This window comes from Phragmites australis, chromosome 17 (assembly GCF_958298935.1).
Source record: "Phragmites australis chromosome 17, lpPhrAust1.1, whole genome shotgun sequence".
Taxonomy (NCBI): domain Eukaryota; kingdom Viridiplantae; phylum Streptophyta; class Magnoliopsida; order Poales; family Poaceae; genus Phragmites; species Phragmites australis.
This window is the reverse complement of record NC_084937.1, coordinates 8,219,838-8,246,906: the sequence shown is the minus strand read 5'-3', so window position 1 is coordinate 8,246,906 and position 27,069 is coordinate 8,219,838. Positions and strand designations below refer to the sequence as shown.

The 27,069-nt window shown below is 39.5% G+C and overlaps 1 pseudogene; it reads left to right on the top strand.

Moving 5' to 3' along the window:
- The first annotated feature begins 18,521 nt into the window (after positions 1–18,521).
- Positions 18,522–25,269, top strand: LOC133897327 (uncharacterized; annotated as a pseudogene).
- The last annotated feature ends 1,800 nt before the right edge of the window (positions 25,270–27,069 follow it).

Below are 27,069 nucleotides of genomic sequence, written 5' to 3'. Positions count from 1 at the left end.
CGATCTTATTGTCTGACACAATAAGACCTCTTTTCTCGGCAGCTTCTCGGAAGGTAGGGTAGACAACACCATCAAATGTCCTTAGATTTTCATATGAAGTAGCACCTGCCACGTGGTTTAGTAGCACCCTTAGATAGTATCTTTCTCCCTCTGTAGGATGCCCTGAGATGATCCTCCCAACCTATTCACGTTGTTTTCTCTTTTTCCATTTCTTCAATGTAGGGTTCCAAACTGCATATTCTGGGAATTCCCTATATAGTATGCTTTGTGCCCACGAGAACTCACGGTTCGCCTTAAAATACGCAGTTAACATGGTCTCAGAGGCACCTTGTTGGTCCAAGACCTGATGTACATCCGCGTTATCCTTGTAGGACATGAGATGCATGCTAGGGAGATGAAGTTGCAGCTGGAGCACTGGGGGGGGGAGATCCCACTAAGATCGAAGGCAAAGATTCTCCACAATGCCTCCTGTGGGGCTACCCATCTAGCTTCCCTGTAATCATCGATCTTATTAATCTCATGATTGCCATCAGCATCATTGATAGAAACAGATGCCCTGTCATGGCCCTTGTAGATATATTTGTAAAGGTACTTGACAGCCTTAATGCTTGAGCAAACCTCAGCGTTGATGTGGCAGTCATACCTCCTTAGTAGCTTAGGATTATATGGCACAACCCATCTGTTGTCCAAGATATGCCCTCTTACATGTATCTTCTGCCCATCATCCCGTCTTCTGTAGATGGGGTAAGAGTCCTTGCCTTGGAGAGTTATGTCAGTAAACTGGCATGGATAATAGCTCTTGCATGTGCGATTTTCATTCTTCATGCATACATTACCCGGATTTAACGAACCATAGGGGCCATGCATCATGTGTCTGACTACCATTTCATGAAGCTCAGGATACATTTCCTTGGTTGGAAGCTCTGCGGAAATGACAGTGTTGTACTGTTCTGGACATGTAAGCTTATAGCCCGACTTCATGATAAGGAGAAAGTGTACATGCGGTAGATCCCTTTTCTGGAACTCGATGACATGGACATGCGCTGCAACGACACCAAGGATGTGATTATGGAAGAGTTGAAACTTGAGATCATCTAATTTGGCTTTAAATACTCGCACAACAAGATCAGGACGATCTTGTGGTGTTTGGCCAGGTTCAAGCTCCCTAAGTATTTCTTCCCAGTTACGGTTGCAAGTCATGGTGAGGAAGATGTCTGGTTTACCATACTTCTGTACCAAGGCCATAGCATCCATGTATCTCCGTCTCATATCCCTTGGGCCACCAATAAATGACGCTGGAAGGACCCATCTTTTGCCCATTGCACTTGCACGATTCTCCCCTGCAGATACCATATCCACTAAGACTTGGTAAAGATCTGCACATATTCTTGATTGGTTGTGCAGAATATAGTTCAGATGCGATGTTTCAAGCTTTATATAGGTATCAACTGCAAATTGCTGGAATAGGCGCTTCCCATGCAACATGGTGTTGAACATTCCACGGCGCATCTGGAACTTGTAGGAATAATATTCATGCATCGTAACGCACAACGTGCTATTAGTGTCTATCAAGAAAAGAGTAGGCATGATTAGTTAATTAGTAGAAGATTGATAAGTAACATGAGAAAATGGATGTGATGCAACTATATTATCACTTAACTAACCTGGGTTGTCGGGATTTACGGACTGAGACCTCCGTATTTGTCTAATGTCAACACCTTGTTTTGGTATCTCTGGATGCCAACCGAGCTCCCCGCTTGGGAAAAGGATAGGATATGACAAAGGGTCATAGCACCCATGATGAGGTCTGATTGAATAATATGTGTCATTATTTGCAAAGAGAGTTATGCTGCGATCAAAATGTTTGTGCAACTCACTCCCCTCGACCCACACAGCAGCCACCTCTGATGTTAATGGCATGTTATATACTCTTTGGTCCAGTTTGTATTCAATGTTTAGCACAATACGATATTCGTCCATATCTTCAACTTGTCCTAGGCTCCTGAATGTTTCAAAGTAGGGGTTGTCTCTTAGGATGCCCACCAAACTTCTAATAACACTCCTATCTCTTGCTCTATATGCATCATCTCGGGCATGTCGAAAACGATGTGATAAGGAAGGATCATCATCATAGAAGTATAGTTGCAAATGGCTCGGGTCATCATCTCGTTGTCCGAATGAGTGTATATTGTGGTACATTTGTCCATGAGCTTTAAATGTGTACACTCCATCTCTTGCATTTGTGAGTTCCTTGTCATAATCACAATAGAGTGTGGTGAACGAGAAATGACCATTGAAAAATCTAATGCTGTCCCGAAAATGTTGTGATTCAGGATCTCCACTCGTGTACAGCAGTCGAAGCTCTTCAGGCGGTTCTGGCATCTCTAGTTTGACTTTCCCATCCTTGCAACAAAATCCTAATGACTCATATTCGAACCTCCTCGCACCACAATGATGATAGTCTGGTTGAGGTTTTAACATATGAGTGCCATCTGGTAGGTTCTGATAGATAAATTCTGTTGTATCAATATTGTTAGAGCCAACCACAGAGCCATTTGTTGCATCGGTAATATCTGTACGAGGAGTGCTTCATCTTGCCATGTTTCGTTGGTTCTGTTTATCTCGCCTTGCTTGCCTCTGCTTAGGTGTCATATTCGCATAACATTGCCTAGCACAAGCCCGTCTGCTTGCAACTTGCTCGGGCGTCATGCTTGCACGGCGTGCTCTATCACGTTGTCGCCTTGCTTCTGCACGATCCACTGTCCTCCCACGAGTATTTGTTTGGACTGACTGTGTTTGTCGTTGCTGCTCCAGTGTAGCAATTGCTGGAGTTTCCATGAAATCAAGGTTATGTTTCTCGCATATTCAAAGGTATGCAATGTTTAGTTAATCAAATTACATGAGATGTTATTTAAGCTTCTAGCATTACTACAATTCATACATAAGCTTGTACCATTAGAGCCTTCGCCTTGTAATAGCCCCTCCGATGTGAGGGTACTTTGTGTAGGAATTAAAAATGAGGATGGTAGTTGATGCATCCCATCTTCATCGTTTGATGAACTATCACATGAAGCATAAGATGGTTCTTGAATAGAAATTCCAAAAGAGCCATGTGTCATATAGTTGTTGCGAGACCTTTTTCTTGTGCGGTGTCCATCTATAACTATAAAAAGATTAAAATGAAAGTAGCACATATGTTTTTAGTATTAGTTTAACATTGTAGCAAAGGCTATATAGCTAACATTATAATTAGTCTTGTTAAAATGCATACCTTCTTTTCCTTTTCTTCTTGACTGGTTTCGGTCTTCCGACATTTTGGCAAATTGTTGGTAATGTGATATTCCCTAAAAATAGGATTGTTGGTAATTGTTGGTAATGGGATATACTCTAAAGAACATGGATCAAGAAATGATAGAATTATGAACCAAAGAGCATCCGCTTACATTGACTACTGTCATGCTTCATATAAACCAATGAAATCTTTAATTTTATGCAGATCTTAAATTTGCCATTGTTTTAAAATATCATCAAGCCATTAGCAGCATCCTCTTGTTACCAAATGTATGCCTTTTTTTATATATTGCCACATGATAATTTTATAGCAATCACAACATATTTTGGACCATTTAAAACCACTTTTTAATTATAGTCCTAAATACACATCCATTTAAAAATAGTCTAGAAATAAGATATATTACATACATAAAAGCACCATAATGATAAGACATCATTACAAACGTATAGGATATATTACAGACATAAAATAAAAACATCATAATGAGAAAGGTAGCTGCCAGTATCCATTGGTGATTACTTAAACAACACAAACATCACAATGAAACCAAAAAAACTGGATAACCGATAGACACATTAACATGTGTGTGAATAATGTCTGGCTATAGTAGTCTTCTAAGAACTGCTAGTACTTGTAGCCATCACACTCAAACCACGGTTGCTAGGTACACCCATCTATTCTCAAGAAATCTGTTAACGAAACGGAGATCCATAGATCCTGTGATCACCGATCCTCGCACGCCTGCATGTCCGAATATGATTTTGAAAATTAATATTTGACGAAATTGTATATATTTCTTGATTTCTTAGTGAGATTATTTGTGCATGTATGACTTTTCTTGAGTTGTTAAGAATACTCACTCTGAAGTGCACGTGTTGCGCGATGACTTGGGTTGAATTTAAAAGTTGTATGCTTTGAAGTCTCCAAGCAACCTGTTTTGAAAATTTGTTGTTATTGTAGTACCTCAACAAGTAAAATGTTTAATTATTCTTTGGTTAATAAGAAACCAATTACCGTGTCTCCTGTTATTTTGAAGCATAGTTAACAAAACTATGTCATTGTTAGCATTAGCCAATGACTAGCTACGTGCATGTCGGGTCAAATGGTGGGATCAAACCCCAACAACAATCAGGTTGCACCTTTAAACATAGAAAACTTATAGTTATTTTTCTGCATAATGAGTTAAAGCATTTTTTTTATCTTGATGCACCTTTTTGTACTAACAAAAACTACTAACATAACTCAAAGGTACCTTGTGTCCATGAGTGTGACCTCTCTGTAGAGGCTACAACCAATATGCTCAATTGGCGCCTAATGCACAACTACTCCAGCTATGTCTGCACCATTATTCTTGGTCAGTTTTTTTTTGTAAATTCAATTTTTCTTTGTTTTTTTATAGATCTCAAATAGAAAGCTTGAAACTTACCTACAAAAGTTTTATTAGGACGGCGATACACTTCAGGGAATGATATAAGGTGCTTTGGGTAGAGTGGAAACTGAATAGGCATGGTATACAGCTCAACCCTAGTTCGATTGTTCAAGACACACTCATACTAATGTCCAATATTCCGAAATTCCAACGCCTCCTCCCAGTTAGGATCGAATCTCACTTCATGTAGGGTATAAACACATCCTTCAGCGAGTAAAGCATTGAATCTTTCAACGTTGTTGTTCGATGCAATTGCTTCTATTTTAGACCCCTTTAAAATTTAATAACAACCAATGTTATGTAGCGATGAAATTTTATTATAACACGATTGTTATTTTCTATCAATCAATTAATATAAGCGACTTACACAGGTATCCATGAGGATAAAGTGTTGGCTATCACGATGACGAGGTTGGACTGGGAACTTGATATCTATCATAACAACGACACTCTATGATCTCTCCAAGTCCAAAATTTCAATGTCATCGAATAATTTGAATCTGTATCATAAAATATATTTTAGCTTTATTTCTTAACAAATCATTTTAGTTTAACAAATCATTTTAGCTTTATATTTCTTAACAACTCACCTAGGAACCACTGGGCGATGGGAAAAGTCTGCAGAAGTTCTCTTTCGGGTAACATTTTTTGGCACCATTGAGCTAGCAGCACAAGTTGATGGCTTCAGAAAGTGAAAATTTGTTAAAATATATAATTGGTTGGAAGCAAAGTCTCGACGTCTCTTGAAAAACCAACTGACACACATTGTACATATGATTTTCAATTTTTCTTGCCTATCTTTTGATTGTTTTAGTATATAAAAATTGTTTGAACTGCTCATATAGAAAAGTTGCTGTTTGTTTTAGTATAGCAAAATTGATTGAACTGCTCATATAAAAAAGTTGTTGCAAGTACTTCTCAATCACTCTGTTTAAGTTAGTTAATTTTAAAATTCTTTTATGATGTGGATACTATCTCAATCACTATGTTTAAGTTAGTTAATTTTAAAATTCTTTTATGATGTGGATACTATCTCCAAAGTTTAATTTATATTCAGTACTATTTGCAAAGAATATGTTTTTGAACTCAGAAAATAGCTTTGTACTTAGAAAATTGCTACACGAAGTATTCAGTACTATTACTGTATAGCAATTCCAAGCATAACAAGAAACAATAGCAAGGATGTTAACCCAATTATAAGCAATTCTAAAACATGTTAACCAAATTATAACCATGGCAAGGATGAAGAACAAGACATGTAACAGCATAGCATCCTCCTTTTGAAGCTAACTAAGATAGGGAACAATTCACACCATTAATCAGCTAAATGGAAAGAATTTGACTTACCTCTTGAGCTCAATGGTTCATGTAATGTCCCACTCTACTCGCTACAAATTCTTTCTTCTTCTTTCCTCAATTCTAAAAAAAAACATGCATTCTCATAAATTCGGCATCGTCATGGGCATCTTAGCTAAAACTGGTTGCATTGTTTATACATGCATCTTAAGTAAAATAGGCATGCATCTTAGCTAAAATAGGATGCAAGCTTTTTACATCTAAACATCAGTTTTTTAAAATTCAAATACAGCATAACTAAGAGAACTTCCACCTGTCATTCATTAAAACCTAATTTAAGTTACACAAAGTGAACTTTCAAACTTGCAGGACTGGAATCCATTAAGAATAGAGGGGGATTGGTATCCCGCAAGTCCACATTCAGTAAGTATCTAGAAGTAAAACATCATATTTACAAAAAACATTAATGATTTGAGACCAAAAGGCAAAGTTGTAACAATTACTTAATTATATTTCAACTACTATACATGATTAAACAGAGGAAAATAACAAGAAAGATACATTTCAGTGAGTGGTGTTAGACTGGAAATACATTTTCATAAACTGACTTCAGGCCATTCAGAATTCATCCTTTTTTATGTTTCTTACAGCAATTCTTAAACAGATATATGACTGTTGGTGTTCTCAATCAGTAGGTTTCAGAAATCTGGGTTTTGCCCAAAACCAGCCCAGTCAGATTATTCAGTGAACTGCCTTCTAGCTTTTATTGCCCGCTAACAAGGATATATAAGCCACGAGAAAGTGGCAAAAATAGGATGCTAATTCAGTAAGCCAAACGTCAAACAGTAGTTTCAAATTGAGTTGCGGCACGATGACATATTAACACCATATGATGATCAGTAGAGCTAATGAGATGAAACAATCACCAGGCTACTTAGTTAGAGAGACAAAGAGGTAGTTTCAGTTAACAAATGTAATGTAAAAACCTTATTGTACTAAAGCAAGAAAATCATCCACAAAACAAATAGAAAAAAGCCAAAATTACCGAAGTTTCTGAGGCTAATATGAATAATGCAGAAAAAAATGACACAAATGGGGGCCCATAACTCCCTCATCTAGTTCACAGCCCCAATAAAAAGAACTTTGCTGACTAACATAGAACATCACCATAGCAGACCAAATAGCGTGATTTACCGCAAATCACTTAGAAGTTACAAGAAAAAACATATGTGCAGAAATGATCTAACAGAAATGGAAGATAAGGAAGTGATTTAGAAATATGAACTACAAATAAGATGTCACATAGATTCGTTTTTAAGGTCACATCTATCCATTAAAGCTCTAACAAAATTTAGGAAACATTCGGTGTTCAGTTCGAGCAGACCATACTCAGGTCTTAGGCTACAACTCCATTGCAATCTGTATAACCCCACACAACGGATGATAATTTCATCTTCAATCAATTGCACTTGTAGTGAAATGGATCGACATCAAGTGGCATATTGGCATGCAGGTGAACTCTAAGAGTCAAGGGAAAATATTAAAAGCATATGTAATAGTGATTTCAGGAAGCACATTCAATAGAAGTAGTCCAGGAAGAATGATAGAGCTTGGCAGGGAAGTACCTTCATAAAAACCCTAGGATCTAGCATCTAGGGTATCACATTCCAGAAGTATTGAGGGGAAAAAGACTCGGTATAGAATCGTCCAAAATTATCTCAGTTCAAAAAAGATATGCATTCTCATAATCTCGGCATCCTCATGGGCATCTTAGCTAAAACTGGTTGCAATGTTTATACATGCATCTTAGCTAAAATAGGCTGCAAGCTTTTTACATCTAAACATCTAAACATTACAATAGAACCAGTCTAGAATAGAACTGAGAGGAATTTAAATTTCATGAAAAAGTGCAATAGCTAAGGTGAGAGATGGAAATACAGCATGATCCTGACGATTGCAGCTTGTAAGTTAAAATTTTTCATCAACTCAAAGGAAACCTCAAAGACTCAGAAAAAAATGAATGGAATTGCAGAGTATATAAGCCAATTCTCTAATCCAACTAATCCAAGCTAATTTCCTAGACCAGTTGCAATTTATGACTTTCGGCACCCTCCTTCAGAAGACAACCTAAACCAGAACAACATGATTTGGATTTTATTGCACCAAGCACGGTCCCTTTAATAGACAATTTTCTAACCGCCAATTCTCTAACTGCATAACACTACAAGTTCACCAATATGAATAATGCAGAAAAAAAACGACACAAATGGGGGCCCATAACTCCCTCATCTAGTTCACAGCCCCAATAAAAAGAACTTTGCTGACTAACATAGAACAACACCATAGCAGACCGAATAGCGTGATTTACCGCAAATCACTTAGAAGTTACAAGAAAAAACATATGTGCAGAAATGATCTAACAGAAATGGAAGATAAGGAAGTGATTTAGAAATATGAACTACAGATAAGGTGTCACATAGATTCGTTTTTAAGGTCACATCTATCCATTAAAGCTCTAACAAAATTTAGGAAACATTCGGTGTTCAGTTCGAGCAGACCATACTCAGGTCTTAGGCTACAACTCCATTGCAATCTGTATAACCCCACACAACGGATGATAATTTCATCTTCAATCAAATGCACTTGTAGTGAAATGGATCGACATCAAGTGGCATATTGTCATGCAGGTGAACTCTAAGAGTCAAGGGAAAATATTAAAAGCATATGTAATAGTGATTTCAGGAAGCACATTCAATGGAAGTAGTCCAGGAAGAATGATAGAGCTTGGCAGAGAAGTACCTTCATAAAAACCCTACGATCTAGTTATTGAAATATGGCGTTTCTGCTTTGAAAACTACTAAAGACATGTTCAGCTAGTCGGGATGCAAATCCTAAAAAATTCCCAGAGCAATCCCTCAAAGACTCATGAACCAAGCTAAATCCGCCCTGGTCTGAAGTAGATGCGGTTCAGTCTTCAGTTAGCCCTGAAGAATGGTGACCATGCTAATCACTGTTGGCAACATCAAATCTGAAGCCAAACTACCTACTTACGAAGCTACAAATGTAGTCTATACAAGCACAACACAATCAAGTCAAGACTGGTGATACCCGATGTTTATAAAGGGTAGGAAAGTTTGTATCAAACAAAAGATAGGAAAAGCTAATAAGTAATCTGATCAGGTTCAGAAAAGAGAAGGTTTGGTTGGATATTTCTCATGCATTGTGTTCCAGAATTGGAGGTCACTGGCAAGGAATGATTAGTAGCTGCATTTAGATGTATAAGCGTCAAGAGCATAGTAGTACAAAAAGTGTTTGATGAGAGAATGTGTTGCATCATGGTAGCAAAAATAGTCACTCAAAACAAAGTTGGGGCTTTGTCCTGCAATGACTGAGAGCAATCTTGTCACTCTTAGTACTACAATGACTACTCAACCAGGAAAAAACAAGGTAAATAACTCAGCAATAATGTTTGACTTTTACTTCAAGTTGTAAATCTTTTAGGTTCTTAGCAATAATGTTTGACTTTTACTTCAAGTTGTAAATCTTTTAGGTTCTAGGCTTATGCTGAAAATGCAAAAGCAACACCAATTGTTATAGCTAGAACACACAGGCAAATACAAACTGATTCTTATGTGAAATCGGTTAGGTCCATGAGGTAAAACCACATTGATGTGTTGATTCAAGGATAGTTTCTCAGTACACCAGGATTTTAAAACCTTTTAATGGGAGTTTTGGTCATCATTTTCTTACCCATACTATCTAGTAGTGGATGAATAGCATGTAAAATGATCATCGACATCATTTAAATGCTCACATTCTTATCCAGATTTCTCTAGCTATTTGGGTCAGTACCAATTACTCCCATCTCATGTATGAAAATATGAAATTACATCATAGAAATTATGAACTGATAACCGGAGAAGGGGAAAAATGAAGGAGCAAGCTATTGACCAATCACAGAAAGTATGAAGTGCTAACCAGAGAAGGGCGGAAATGTAGGAGCAAGCAATCTACCAATCACAGAGTGGAAGAAATCGTTCGCTATCCTTCTCCCCTCCTCCTCCTCGGTGAATCTTTTCTTTTCCCCGGCGGCCTACCCTCCACGGCTAGGTATTGCAGAATGGAAGGAGCATGTGTAAGAGTGCATACAGGTATTGACATCATAGAAATTATGAACTGATAACCGGAGAAGGGGAAAAATGAAGGAGCAAGCTATTGACCAATCACAGAAAGTATGAAGTGCTAACCAGAGAAGGGGGGAAATGTAGGAGAAAGCAATCTACCAATTACAGAGTGGAAGAAATCGTTCGCTATCCTTCTCCCCTCCTCCTCCTCGGCGACTCTTTTCTTTTCCCCTGCGGGCTACCCTCCACGGCTAGGTATTGCAGAATGGAAGGAGCATGTGTAAGAGTGCATACAGGTATTGACATCATAGAAATTATGAATTGATAACCGAAGAAGGGGAAAAATGAAGGAGCAAGCTATTGACCAATCACAGAAAGTATGAAGTGCTAACCAGAGAAGGGGGGAAATGTAGGAGCAACAAATCTACCAATCACAGAGTGGAAGAAATCGTTCGCTATCCTTCTCCCCTCCTCCTCCTCGGTGACTCTTTTCTTTTCCCCGGCGGCCTACCCTCCACGGTTAGGTATTGCAGAATGGAAGGAGCATGTGTAAGAGTGCATACAGGTATTGCAGAATGGAAGAAGCGGACAAACCTTTTTGTACTGCATATGGAGACGAGCAGTTGCTATGGAGACGAGCAGTTGCTGCATGAGCTTGAGACGTGCTGTGTGCATGGTGGTTATTGACCAAACCACCATCTCCATGCTTGGACCGCCCCGCCGTCGAGGACCACAAGCGAAAACTGGCGTTGCGAGGGGGAGAAGGAGGGCCGAAATCGACATTACGATGGGCAAATCGAGGGGGAGAAGGGGGATAACACGGCGGCCATGACGCGCAGACGACGCAGGCGGCATGCGTGGTAGCTGCAACCGGAAGGGGACACGGGAGCTGAATGACGCGGGGCAATTCCGGCGCATCCGTGGGATGGCCGGCGGCAGGCTGCAGCGCGAGGAGATCAGTAGCTCGAGCACGGATGCGCCGGCCGGCTGCGGCGCGAGGAGATCGGTAGCTCGAGCATGACGGCTAATGCGGCTCGGGGGTCTCGAGGTTTTGGCGTGAGCGTTGGGCCCGACGGGATTTTAGGTTTTTTTTGGGCCCGACGACGCACGACGAAAGTGCCGGTTTAAAGGAGTAGAGACTATATCTGCCACCTATAGGATATGTTATGCAGTTGCATGAGATGACTTTCTGCATTCCAGATTGAAAGCAGAGACTCAGTTCATGTAGACTCATGTTCATACCTAAAGCTAATCAATGCCCAGATTAGGCCAATTAAGCTTGCATACATGTTGGGATTCATCACTAGCTTCCTACCGACCACCAACAAAAAGCGAAAAGCACGAAAACATCTTGCTGATCATTGAATTGTCTCTATTGAAAAACAAGAGAAGGCTTAATAACACAGTTAGAGATTATCTGACACGACACAAGTAAACTTAATCTAGTATGCTAAAAACCTGACCTGATATATCAATCATTTCGTGTAAACATATCATCTGTGATATTAAGCCATCTATTTCTCATATTGTATTATGTAGGATTTTGTCTAGCCCCTGCAAGCTGCGTTATGTCTATTCTTGTCTTATTCATGTTTCTTATCCTTAGGGAACCATTTACCTTGCCTTTAGATTTGCGAGTTATGACTCTTAGATCAATAGCTTAATACTGAACCACTGAATCATAATATTGTGTTATGTGTTAGTGTGCACTTTGTACTAGTATGATAATGGTTGTATGGACTGTATGCTGCTAATAGTTCTATTTATCTGTTATTCCTGTGTGCTGGTACATTTTTCATCCATGATCTATAAATATAGTTATATTATGTGTCTTTAAATGATGACTGTTGTATTACTTTGATTTACCTTTGATATTACTATCAATAAACGCCTGAATCCCTATACATGTAATGTAGATGGATTTTAGATGGATCCATCTACATAAGATTTGGATGATGTCTAATTTGCTATCATCTCTACTGAGATAGTAGTAATATATTGTCTACTCTTGTACACTTATTACATTAATTTCTGAATTTTTTTAATTACAGATAAAGAAAAAGGAAGAAGCAACAAACTCCTGAAAATAAAAATGTATGTATAAATGACGTATTGGATTAAATTGTTATCACTGTTTATTCAACTGTTACAGTATCACTGTCAAGGACCTATATCTCTTTCACTGATCTGCTGCAAAGAACATTGATATCAAATGGAATAGAATTTGCATCATTCCTAACTAAATATATGGAAGATTATAGCCTGTTAAAATGGGGCCACGAGCCATCCTATGGAGAAATGCAAGTAGTAACCATGCTTACTCCAAATGATCTTTGGATTATTGTACCCAAAAAATAAGTAAAATTGTACTAGCTGTAGCAACTGATCCTCTAAACTTTAGTATAAAATTAGTATGTACTAACAACTATGATGATATGCACAAGTACCGGTCCTTTTTTATCTGAGTTTGCCAACTTTTCACGTTGCTTGCAATTTTCTTTGATTATACATTATTTTGTTTACTTTTTATCTCTTTAAGCTGATTGTACTAACTATTGGTTTGCATATACTTATATAAAAAAGCTATATACACCAAAAATGACCAAAAGAAAACATCAAGCTAATCAGGTGCAAGGTGGCAACAATAATAGTACAGAAAAAGGCAACCAAACAAAAAAACACAAATCAAATGTACAAAGGAAACGAAGGTCGTAGTAGATAATGTTATTTTAGATAATGAGTACAATATCAGACATTCAAGGAAAATAGAACAAAATGTCAAAAAATAACAAATGAAAAGAGGCGCAAGTAGTTAGATCCTCACGATATTGGTAACCTTCAAATATCTTTGAAAAACGACAATGCTTAGACTTAGAAAAAAAACATGCATACCTATCCTTATCTTGCGGATTATATACTTCCCATCTGAGTACATTCAATACCTGAAAGAAACATCAACAAAAGATCATACTTCGGTACACCAGACTATATATGTAAATACTATGGTGCTATATTTTGGTTTGAAGAACGTAATAAATGGGAAAGCAAACGAGGTAATAAAGATATAGTATATCCTAATTGTTGCAAATATGGTAAAATACGTATACCTCTGTTCCATGAACCACTAGAATTCCTAGCTAAATTACTTGACTATAATTGGAAATAGCCTTTCCAAACGTTTTCTACAAAAGATACGACAATACAACAATCTATTTGCTTTTACATCCATAGGAGGTAATATCGATAAATCAATAAATAAAGGTGAAGGACCATATGTTTTCCGTTTAAATGGTCAAATACATCATCGTATAGGTTCACTATTACCCAAACCAAACACAATTCTAAAATTCGTTGAACTCTATATCTTTGACACTCAAAATGAAACTGAAAATAGAATACGAGCATTAAACAAAGAAGAATCCGAAGAAACCAATATATACATTCGATATCAGTACAAACATAGCTGAAGGTCTAAAGAGAATGCTTGATCAATAGAATCCATTAGTAAAAACATTTCGCCATGCCTGTGACCTATTTGAACAACATAAGGGCATCGATATCAGTATTCGGATAGTTGGTGCCAACAAAGGTGATCCTATACAGTATGAAATGCCAAACAAAGAAGAATTAGCAATTTTAATTGTTGGTGACATCTCATCAGAGAACTATAATAGAGATATTGTCATTAGCACTCATAACAAAGGGCTACAACAATTATCAATATTTCATCCTGCATACATGGCATTGCAATACCCTTTATTATTCCGATATGGAGAAGAGGATATCAACTTGGCATACATTACCATGACAAAAATACAAACAATACATATAATAACAAAAGAATAAAGGTAACAATTCATGAATTTTACAAATACCATATGCACTATAGGAAGAATCAACCAAATTCTTATTTGTGCTATAGTCGACTATCAAAATAAGTAGTCGTGGATGCACGTGCAATGGAAGATGAAGATAGCTTATTATTTATTGCTAGAAACCAAGAAAAAATAAGAGTTGAATATATTCAAGGGATTTTTGATGCAATAGAAAAAGGATTAACTGAAGGAAATCAAAAAGGAAAAAGAGTGCTTATTCCTTGTAGCCACACTGGATGTAGATGCTACATCCTTCAAAATTATCATGATGGAAGCGATATGTCATGTCTATGGACCACCTGATTTTTTTTATAACATTCACTTGTAATCCAAAATGGTTTGAAATAACACTAACAATCTTAGAAGGCCAACAACCTAACGATAGAGATGATATTATAGTGTGTGTATTTCATATAAACTACAAGAATTATTGAATGATATAAGATTAGGAGCAATCTTTGGTCCTCTACAAGCAATACTATACTCCATAGAGTTCCAAAAATGAGGACTACTTCATGTACATATTTTAGTTTGGTTAGATAAAAAAGGTATCCAAATAACAACAGAGATTATCAATACTTGGATATCTAGAGAGATACCTGACCCTACCATAGATCCTTTAGGGTATATACTTATATTTGAACATATGATGCATGGACCATGCGGCAAAAAAAAATAAAATTGCCCACATATGGAAGAAGGAAGATGCTCAAAGTTTTATCCAAAAGAATTCCAAGATGAAACAACCTTTACAGATAATGGCTTCACACAGTATCGTAGATGAGACACGGGTATTTTCATACATAGAGATAACCATAACCTAGATAATAGATGGGTGGTACCTCATAATTTATTACTGATTAAAAAATACCAAGCGCATATAAATGTTGGATTTTGCAACAAAAGTAAGATATTGAAGTATTTATGTAAATATGTGAATAAAGGACCTGATAAAGCAAAAATTATATTTGAATAAAAAAACAATGCTAACAAAGTGGTTTAATGCTAATAAGAAACATAATGATACTAGAGAATTAACATATTGTAAGTTCCCACTAAGTTGGAGATGGGATGGTACAAACAAGAAATGGGTAAAGTGTTTCTATAGATTTAAAATTTGCTAACTATACTACGTAAATCCTGCTGAAGGAGAACGATTTTCCTTGCGTATGCTACTAATGATAGTCAAAGAAGCCACTAGTAAAGAATTTACTTCACATGAAGTACTTTTAGTTCCAGTGACTAGTAATTGTGATCCTTTGTTTTCTGGATTTTTTTTTGAGATCCCGTGTTACACGAGTGTCTGAAAAACATATTTACTTTGGACTTCCATTCTTACTTCACCCCATCCAGATTTGGTTATTAAATGCATGAAATTTATCGTATTCTGATGCACCGTAACAATCTTAAGAAATTCTATAAACTTCTGAGATGCCAACCTTTGGTTTGTGCAAATATCTCCAGGGGTATGGTACATTGGTTACTTTCATGGTCTTGGACCTGCTCGAACACAATCAAAGATGGTATGCTTTACTTAGATTCGAACAGTTGGAGCAGATATGCTTCTAGTTTAGAATGTGATTATACAGTTAGTACACCTGAAAAAAGGCCTGCATGTTTGGATTATGCAAGTTAATAGCTCAATTTTTACTGATTTTTAAGTGATTTGTTCGTCAAGAAGGGTAATTATATTGTCCATCACAATATAATTAGATGGCAAAACGGTCAAGAAGGGTGGCTAGATGACCAACCAACTAATATCTCACCAGTTGACTATGTTGATGTTCCGGAGGGCAATGACAACTACCCAAATGATTTGGAATCAAGTGATGGAAGTACTCTCAGAGATCAGATCGCACTACAGATGTGGGCTGCCTATAATAATTAGTTCAACATGATATCTTATAAAGTAGTATGGTACCTCTACTATGTGTAATGGATGCTTAAAGTAGTAGTACTCACTAGTTTGCTTATGATTTGATATGTAAGAGACATCATTATATTTTGATATGTCTTTTTTTTTTAATGCTGGACATGCTATCTTTTTTTTAATGCTGGACATGCTGTCTTTTTTTTAATGCTGGACATGCTGGACGTTCTTTTCATAGAATTGATATGTCAAAAGAAGTCTCAAGGGCTGCTTGGAACTCCACATATGAGAAAGGTCTTGTTGATATATTACATGACCATAACAACAACCCAAAGTTCAAAGGGCAAAATGGTTGGGTATCAGAGGGGTGGAGGAGTATCACCATCAAGTTCAATGAGAGGTTCCCTATAGCACATTTCACAAAGCAACAACTACAAGAAAAGGAGAAGGAACTTAAAGCAAGCTATAAATCAATAAGGGATGCAAAGAAACAGAGTGGTACGGGTTGGGATGATTTATGGGCATGATAATTGCTGAACCAAAAATCTGGGATAAAATTATTAAGGTAAGACATTTACTCTCTCTAGAAATAGTAATCTTGTAATTTTTTGGTACTAATTACATTGTTATGTTGCATAGGATCACCCCAAGTTGAGGAAGTTCCGCCAAAAGCCTTTTCCTCTCTTTAATTACTTGGCATCTCTATATGAAGGTAAAATTGTTCCTTATAACTTGTTTTTTGGCTCTAGAATCAGGATAAGACCTACCACATGTGCAATAGGAACCTTTTAAGTTATGGTTATAAGAATTTGCTTGATTCTCAGAATTATGATCCTCGTTTTATCAGTTTTACAGTTTTTTGCGCTGCTGATTTTTGCTTTGAAATAGGAAGCATTGCTACGGGAGATTTAAATTTTACATCAACTGAGTGAGTGGAACCTCCAAATATAAGAAGTACCTCCAAATAGAGCATACAACACGTGCCCCCTGCCTCTGAACACGTGCATACAAATCCATTTGCTTCAAGTTTGGATGGTCAAGGGACATCAAATCAACATATTAAACCCAATGAAGCTCAATCTGCACCATCCGATCATAATTTAGGACAGCAAGAAGGTGATAGTGGAAAAAAGCGCAAGCAAAGTCAAGTTGCAGCTATTCTTGGAGACTACTTGGACTACAAAAAGGAACAAACAGAAAAAGTTATGGAAAATCTGAATGAAAAGAAAATGCATGAAGATGATTATTCCATTGAAAAGTGTATCGATAACTTGGAAGCCATGGAAGAATTAACCGATGAAGAGAAGGCAGACGCATTGGTGGTCTTCGAAAGTAAGGTGAACAGACAAATATTCATCAAAACCAAGAACCCAAATGTGCGATTAATTTGGCTGAAGAAGAAAATTACTCCATAGGTATGATCCTTTCAAATTTCTGCTTGATTGATTGTTATGTTGTTCCTGCAACAGCTGGAAGATTGAAAGATTCGAAGAAGGTAAAATAATTCAAACTGTGAGTGAACAATATCTGTCTGCAATGCAAGTGAGATTGTTTGTGGTTGTATTTATTCTTCCTAGATGATTTGTTAGGATCCAAGGCTGATGGCTCCATCTGAGCTTCTGATACTTATCTAGACATAAACTGCATTATGTAGAATAGAGTTGTGTTGAGAGTAGGTCACATGCATATCTCTAAAGATTTGTATATTTGAGTTCAAAATCAGACAGTTTGCTATAGTTTGCTGGCTTGGGGTAACTGTTAATATTTGTATTTGCTACCCGTAGTTGTCTATATTTTCGATGGCAATACATTTCACTTTCATTCTATTTTATCATTTCATCTGAATTATTGCAACTTTGCAAGTGACCGTAGTTGCAGTCGCATGAGTTTAGCCTGGTCTAAATCTCCTTGCCTTTCATACTTTCTTTTGCTGTTTTCTCTTGCAATTTTGGGCTTACATTTTAGATATATATATATGTTTTACATTCTATTACACATTGAATTGCATGTTGCTTCCTTCCATGACAATCTGCACGTTTCAAATCGTGCTGTATTGGATGTATGCATCACATTCAAATTATTTAATATGAATTCAAATTTCAGGGCCATATACAAGTTGTTGGAGTAGTGGAGATCAAAATTCAGTTCGACAAGATGATTACAAGCAGAAGGCAGCGGATATGACGCTTCTTCTATTTGCTGTCCCTCGTCTAAAATCATGCTGGACATACCAATATGATGCAATGATTTTTTATGTAGTGTTGAATTTTAGGACCCTTGTGTCAGTTGGATGAATCAGTATTCTAATGTAAGCAATTTGAAGCAGGACTTTGGCAATACAGCTTCGATTTTTAGTTCATCAGTGCGTGTTGTTAATCAGTGCAGTATTGTTTGCGTGTTGTTAATCAGTGCGTGTTGTTAATCAGTGCAGCATTATTTACGCCTCTAAAACCCTGCTGTATTATTCTCGTGATCAAATTTTATTCCCAGGGATTTTATCCCTTCCACCCTAAATAGTGGCAGGGAAGGGAGCAAATCGTCCGCAGGAAAAATGAAGTGCACTCTAATCCCCCTTGGGATTTCCTACCCTGGATTTACATCTCCTTGCTCCCAAACAAGCCCTAAGGGTATCTGCCGCACCATTTTTTCTAGTAAAGAATAAGGCAAGCAAAAAAGCAAATGTTCGCTAGCAAGAATAACACGGAAGAACACCGTGAGTTCGTAGACATCCTCCCCACATCTCGAATCCACCTAAGCTCCGTGAAAAGTCAGCTGCACTATCGAAGGAAGATGCCAAGCCACATCAGGAACGCCGCGAGCCGCCGGAGCCCGCCTCACCTCCGCCCTCACATCCATACCGCCGTTGAGATGCTGAGCGCCTGGCCCAGGCCTCTACGAGGTCCGCGAGGCGCCGCCGTCTACTGGGACGCCCGCTACTCCTCCTTCACCGCCGACGCTACAACCAGCCACCTCCTCCTCCCAGCGCGGGACGACCACCGCCGTCGTCCTCCGCCTTTCGCTGGCTCCGGCATGCCATCGCCCACTAAGCACGCTATCTCCCCTGGCCTCCTGCACCGCCATCGCCTCTCCTGGCGTCGCCACCGGTGGGGCCCTCTCCTCTGTCCCCTATCCTATGGACCCTTCCTCCTGTGTCCCGCGGTCCCGCCCATGACGGATGCGGTCGTCGCCTTTTCCTTCCCCGCGCATGACGGCAATCTCCGCCGCTGCCGCCTTTTCCTTTGCCGCACGCGTGACCCCCCGGTGCCGCCGCCTCAACTGCTCGCACAGTCGCGCCGCACTCTTCGCCTCTGTCATCACCACAGTGGGCAGCGCAATGCTTCATATACGTGTTGCACAACCACGACTCTCCGTCCGTCCGTGCGCCGTGCGACGCGGCGTGAGCGAGACCGAGACAGCAAGCGACGAGAGTCCCAAACGCCGGCACAGCAGAGCGCAGCAGACGCAGGAGTCAAATCGAGGCGGTGGCGACGACGAAGTGGAGGCAGCGAAGCGAATGCAGGTGGCGTAATCCCGGGCCCACAGCGATCTATGACAGCGGCGAGGCCGGTGTGATGGACCGTGGGCGCGCTGTCGATTTCTCGGGCGCCGAGATCCGCAGGGACCTCGATGGCTGAAACCGCCCATCTTCCTCCCGCGCTCGACATCGGAGGTACCGCCGCCGTGCTGGTTTCTGCCTGATTTTTTGATGCGTGAAATTTTGTGTTTTTCTCTCATCTCAGGTTGATGATATACTTGAGACAAAGTAAGATAGGAAATTCAAAATTATTACAGACAAAGGGACATTGGATGCCATTGGATTGCATCGAGATGGTCATGCAAAAAGGTACAACAACTATGACCTGTTCTCAGATCATACCTAACGATTTCCTTCGTGACGTAGAATCCCTTCGTGAAGGTATTTTTGTTACTTTTAACGCTCCAACGATTTTCCTTTAGGAAGGGATTTCTAATGTCATTCTCTCTAGGATGTGATTTTTTTTTATGAATTACTTCGAAGGGAAGCTGTTGAAGATGAGGAAAAATAAAGAGAATAAGAACGGAGAAGAGAATAAAAAGAAAACGAAATAAAAGAAAAATAGTTGGGATGGTCTGAGCCACCCTATAGTTTGATTGGAAACTCTTAAGAGAGTTTTTAGTGCATGTAGTTGTCAACGTTGCTAGTACTGGAATAACTAGAAGCATTAGTTCTGATGACACTGTTCAGTGTGCAGGTCTTGACAAGCCATCCTGGGATAGTGAACAGCCATAGCCTTTAGGTTGTATGATATTTTCTGGCCCCCAAAGTCAAGTTCCAATTGGCTCTGTAGTTTCTGATCTACAGAACTACATAGTACAGTAAATAGATGAGAGTTACCTTGTTGGATATTTTGATTATTCAAGAAAATAAATTTACCTTCGTCGCAAGCAGTTCAGTGGTTAACGTTTCTTCCATATGTTCTTTATTCAGAATAATGTATTGGGAATCTGTATCAAACTTCGTTGAGCCTGGTGGCATTGTGGTCAGTACTTTCTCCTACAAATTTTTTAAACTATATATTGCTTGGTTAAGGAGAGGAGTGCTCTCCGGTGTGTTCATTCACAGTAGCTTATTTCTTCAATCACATGGGCCAGTTTTTGTTTTCGTCCATATGTTTAGTTGTGCTAGTATTACAACTGTAATTCTAAGCCTTGTTTTGGAATGCATTTTGTCTGCAGAATGATTGAAGATGCAGAGGAAATGGGCTTGATTTCACCTGGTGTTACGACACTAATTGAGCCGACAGGCGGCAATCTCGGGATCGGATTGGTGTTCATTGCTGTTTAGAGAGGCTACAGGTTTATCGCTGCTATGCCTGCTAAATAATCGCTTGACAAGCAGATGCTACTGAGATTTTTGGGCGCTGTATTAATACTAACAGGTGAGAAGTACCTCATGTAGTATTTTCTTTCGAGCAAATATTTCTCTGTTAAATTTGTAGGCTTTTGTTCCTACATTGTGTTTTCCTGGTTGGTTATAGATCGTTACACTAGATTACTGATTAGTGTTTCTCTTACAGAACATCTTCAGGTTTATCACCGGTAAGCTTAAAGTAATGGCTTTCTTTCATCTGCCGCAGATCCTGCAGTTGGGTTTAAGAGAATGAATGACAAGGTGGAAGAGCTGATGAAGAGTATACCGAATTCACATTGTTTTGATCAAGTAACTAACCCGACAAATCCAGAGGCACACATCAAATGGACTGGTACTTACATTGGGAAAAAAAAATCCAAATTTCCCATTCCTTACGAATCACAACTAAATTTTATCTTCAATTATGAGCCATTTTTGTTTTGGTATGATAGTCCTGGGCATCATGGATTCGTACTTCATGGTCATTCTTTTTAAAACATCAGGACCTGAGATATGGAAGGACACAGCAGACAAAGTGGATATGTTTGCGGCCTCAGTTGGTTCAGGAGGTACATTGACAGGCGTAGAAAGGTACCCGAAGATGAAAAATCCGTCAGAAAGTGCTGTAATTCAGGTAACCACATAATCGATCTCTCAGTGTAGTCTAATGAAACCACACAATAATCAGACGCCATGAAGCTGTGTGCTATTCGTGGATCTTCTAATACTATAGTAGGCTAAAAGAAGGAAAGAGCAAAAAACAAAGATAGAAAGAGTAACTACTCAGAAAAGTCTCTGAATCTACACAATTCTATGCAATCTGAAGAATCGTTGTGGTGCTCCATCTGTCCTTATTTGAGATAATTGGATAGCTAAACATCAACCGACAACCACTACTGCTAATTCACCATTTCAAGGTCACAAATACAGATCTCATTACTTACAACTTCGCAGCACTATCAATTCACCATTTCAAGGTTACAAATAATCGGTGAAATGAACTAGAAGAGATTATGCCACCGTAGCCTTGTGCTCCGTCCCACCAACCACGCGCCTTCCAAGTGGCTTGTCCTCCCCTCCATGTGCAAATACAAATACAAATACATAGTTATACTTTTTACTTCTCTTAAAAATACCCTTGTACTACCACATGATCAATCCGCATGCAGTTTCCTGGTTCAGTACTAATATGTCCTAATATAGTCGCATGATCCTCCAGCTCAGTTTACAATTGGGCTTCTTACTTGACACAAAATGATACTCCCTCTATTACAAATGTAGGTCGTTTTAGCCTCCTTAACTATTTTCTAAATATAAGTCATTCTCGAACTTCTATGCATTTGTTTTTCTTTTGTTTCCGTCTTGCTCTTGTTTAATAAATGCTACCACTCTCACAAATGAATAAGTTATCTTTTTCAATGCAGAATAAATGAAAGGTAACAAGGTCATTTGATCTATTTTCTTAATCCTTGTACACAAGTCTAAAACAACCTACATTTGCAATCAGAGAGAGTACTCTATAAGACTAAATTACATTTCTTATTTTTACTTCCTACTTTTGTAGTGCAACATCTATAGCCACATACACGTGGATCCAACCAACCTACATCACACGCGTATCAACACAAAGCCACGCCAACTTTCTAGTTGGGACCTAACCCAAAGCAGGGCATGCTCTCCTGCTGCAACCCAACCGAGTCGACGGGCGGAACCACTCACAAAATCCACACTACACTGCATTCTTTTCCCAACCCTCGCCGCCGCCACGCAGATCCGGCAATTCCCACCTCTCTTCCTTTCCTCGTTGTCGTCCTCCCCGGTCTGGCTCCATCCAAGCTTGGATTGGTGTCTTCGGGCTTGGACTGGCTCCCTCGTTCATTCTGTTCTGCTGCTGATCGAGAGAGACTGCATTTCTGATGGTTTTCTCCCTCGCTGTTGCTTCGCTTGGGGGTAGGGGTGGGGGTGGGTGTTGCGCCGCCGGCCACCAGAGCTCGCCGGGGTGGTAGATCCGCCCCCGCTGCCCATCATCCACTTTGTTGCGAATTTGCTTGCGTCGCGGATTACTAGTTAATAGAGTTTTATTTTCCAAAAAAATGTGTCTTTTTGACCAAGATTATTGTAGGAACTAGGGTTTATCTGCTGCTCATGCATTTCTGTATTTCCTGTCAGAAACGGAATCTAGGTACACCTTCTGATCCCTATTCGTGCTTTTTATGTGCAGGGTGCGCGTCGCAGGATGCAATCTTTGCTTCGGAGTGTCTGCCGAGCCGGAAGCCGTGGATCCTCTGCGAAGAAGCTCTTGGCATGTGCAGCCACTCCTCTTGTAGTTGCACAGCCAGGAACTAACCAGTCGTTGGTCAATCACCTGAGGCCTTATGTGTGGATTCGTCCATTTGGGGTTGGATTCGAATTGGAGATGTTTTTTCTTTCTTTTTATGTATGTAATCCTGTGTGTTGTACTAATTTGTCCTGTCCAGATCATTCCCCGCGATGGTATTCCTGCCGCCTCTGGTTTCTATGCGAAAAGCTCTCGCGATTAGGGGTTTGTCGACCGTGGGAAATGCCGAGGTTGCTCTCGAGGATGATGATTCCACCTCTCCTGCTGTTGAGCACCCCCTCATGCATTAGGTTCAAGAGGCCCGACAAGACTGCCAGGCACATTATGAATGTAAGCCTAGTGTTACTTGCAGGAACTATAATTGATCCAGTAACAGCAATGTTACCATAAGGACATAAATCAGCATGATCTTGCAGATCTTAAACAAAGAAGCAGTTGAAAAGGTCCGTTCAGAGAGAGAGAGAGATTCCTGATTTACAGCCAGGACGCATCATTCAAATAAGACTGGTATAGTATTTTACATTCCTGCTTTAGTGGTATTTTGTCATGTTTGTGGTTCTGATCCTGTTTATAAACAGCAAGTTCCCGAGAACAAATGGCACGAGTCTACATTGAAAGGGATTGTGATAGGAAGGCGCAATGCCGGGATCAATACAACTTTCAGAATGTGCAGATTAGTAGCTGGTGTGGGAGTCGAGTCTGTCTTTCCACTGTAAGTGAAACAAGATATTTACTTCTCTTCTCCATATTTACTTTTATACTGCTTGGTTTAGGAACTTATCATACTGAAATTGAAGTACGTCCTGGTTCTGTACTATCCTTGTGCTGCGAGAATTAACTACTTGTTCATTCAAATATGATAATCATTATTAAACTGTTTTTTTAGTGGGCAATTTTTCCATGTCCTTTAGGATGGCAGACAGGAAGTTCATATTCTTTATTTGTGCATAGCCTTACAATTTTGGTATGTACGGATGAATTAAGGCCTGTTAAATTATAGATGTGTAGTTCGTGTATGAGAATGTAGTTGGATGTTTGCAGAACTGGAAAACTGTTCTCAGGTAGTCCGATTTAGTATCACACTGGTCCTTCCATTTGTTGTAAATTTGTGAATACTATATTCTCAACCATGCTATGATCTAGGTAATGGCTCTTTAAGCAATTGAGTTTGAGATCGGCACCGGTAGTGTCTGGCACCAAGCAGCAGGCACATGTTATTCGTTTGACCATTTTTTCAGAATGGTATACATAATTGCTTGTGCCCTGTTAACATATTATTGCAGATGGAGTTTGTAGTTTCATAAACAATTCATCCAGTTATGTTCAAACCTCAACTGTTTGGATTCCATAGCATTGTCTTTCTTCGCTCTGCAGTTGCTGTGGAAATGAGAACATTAGAAGAATGACATAAGTAGCAATAAGGAAGCCAAAAGAAAGTAGATTATATGCCCTTTCTCCTTTTATTCTCAGGATCTGTGTACTTTGTTCTGCAGTTACATCTATTCATTTTTTTAATATTCAGAATTAGTATAAGTTGAAGTTAAACGTGAAAGTTATCGTTGCATATTACCCATGCACCTTTGCCTGCATATATAATACTAGATCCTCTTGAGCTTTCACCAAATTACGTTTCATAGTTTTAATGGCAACCTGCCTTTGTTATGCTTCATAATTTGAATGGAAACCTGCCTCTATTAAATAGCTATTAACTATTTTGCTTGGACTATTTTCTTGATGCAACTTCTCTTTTGCATTCAGTTACTCGCCAAACAGTAAAGAAATCAAGATCTTGGACAGGAAGAAAGTCAGGAGAGCTAAGCTGTATTACCTGAGGGACAGGATGAATGCACTTAAAAAATGAGTCCAATTTCTACTTGGTTTTTAGCATTTTGTCTCCGGATCTGCATAGTTTCTGATGACGTAGTACTTGCAGTCTGAGAATCAGATTGTTTGGTCCCAGCTTCTGAAAGCCAGTGTTTGTAGCTCTCATGCTTGGTTTCAAGCCAGCAATTGCTAGCAGAAATATGATCTGTGATTTGAAAATTAACAATGTGGACCTCACCTGTTTCATTTGCAGCCACTAGTGGACAATGCTGTAACCTCAGTGTAAAAATATTTTTGCCGAGATATCTAGCTTCCCTTTATCTCGAACTGTAATTCTCTTTTCTTTTGCGAGGACATTTTTATTTACCTGTTTGTGGTTGACATAGAAAAGCTGAAATATTTTAGCTCATCAAGTTAAATTTATTTCACGTTGCATCTTTTCTTCCTGCTGTATCAAATTAGCAGTTTTCTATGAACTGAAGTACTTGTATGCTAAAAAAAAGTCTAAATTACTCTTCTGAACTATTGTTAGTGTCTAGATAATTCTTAAATTTTAAAATCGTTTATTTAACCCTCTAAGCTTTAAATACTGGGTCTTTGAAGTGATTTACAACAGCAGTTATGATTGACGTGCTTGTTACATCATCTATTTTTATAACATGGCTATCACATCATTTCTCTGATTAATCAAAGTAACATTAATCTATTTTTTGATTTTTCCTCTTTTAACCAGATAAACAACAATGACTTTTTACACCGGGCTGAGGCTAGCCACAAACATTGAAGGTGGTACCAGGTCCTGCGGATCCGGTCACAATGCGACCCTGCCGGCTCACCGTCTCGTGAGCATGCGGCCGTAGCGGTGTGACGGGCCGGCGGCGAATCCGGAGGGTGAACGGCCGGGGGCCGGCTATGGAGCCCCAGCACGCCACGACAAACCCGACAGGGGTTCACGTCTGTCGGGCCCGGCCAGAGAGGGCCAGCAGTGGGATGGGCGGCGCGGCAGCGTGCGGCGCCCGCGGAGAGGCCGGCTAGCGTTGGGCCAAGAGAAAAAGAGAGCGCGCACGAGCTTGCAGGGCGAGGGGATCCTCACCGAACAGCGGGCAAAGCCGGAGGAGTAGTGAGGCGACGGTGCGTCGGTGAAGGGTCGGGAAGTTGATCGGAGTCGGGGAAGATGAAGTTGTGCTGCTCGAATCGGCTGCGGCTTGACGGGGATGAGCTCGGGGAAGACCAAGGAGGGTGCTGCGACGCTTCCCCTAGCTCCTGGTGGCTTGGGCCTGGCCGATTTGAGCTCAGCCTCGTCGGATTTGGCCGGCGCAGTGGAGGTAGAAGAAGCTCGTGCTCTCTGTGGTTGCTCGGTGAGAAGAGGAGGAATGGGGAGGGAGAGCAGAGGGAGAAAGAAGGCTGGGGGTGAGGAGATAAGGCCGTGCTCCCACTTGCTCTAGCAGCGGCGACAGGAAGCTGGACAGACGATGGCGGCCACGCTGCAACAGAACCCTGCGCTCGGAAATGGGAGGGAGAAGAAAGATGCTGACGTGTGGGCCTGCTTATCAGGCCCGGTTATATCAACGAAAATGATATAGTGAGCTGTCAGTTAGTGAAATTGTCGCTACCTCATCAAAATTGTTATTACAAACTACTCTAGAGGGTTAGGTGATCTTGTATTTAAAGTTCAGGTGTTAAATACGCGGTTGCAAACTACTTCAGAGGATTATGTGATCAGTATTTAAAGTTTAGTGATTAAATAATGGTTTTAAAGTTTGAAGGATTATCCTGACATTAAAAATAATTTAGATTTTTTTAAAAAACGCCACCTCTATGACACACTGTATGCGTTGTACTGTGACTCAGTAGCTCCAATTGGTCTGTTTCTCACCAATAATTTTCTAGTGCGTTGTCCTTGTACCAGCAGTACAGAAAAGCTTGTAATATTTAGACATTGTCCCAAAAATGCAATTTTGTATGTGAAGACCGTCTAAAAATGTAGGTAATGCACAAATAGTGCATATAAGAATCTAGGCTGTTTCTCCAAGTCCTAATATTCTAGATGTATTCAGATTGAAAATGATGATTTCCTTGTTACCCTTTGCACTTATGCTTGCGCTGTATGGTTTAGTTCTCACTTGG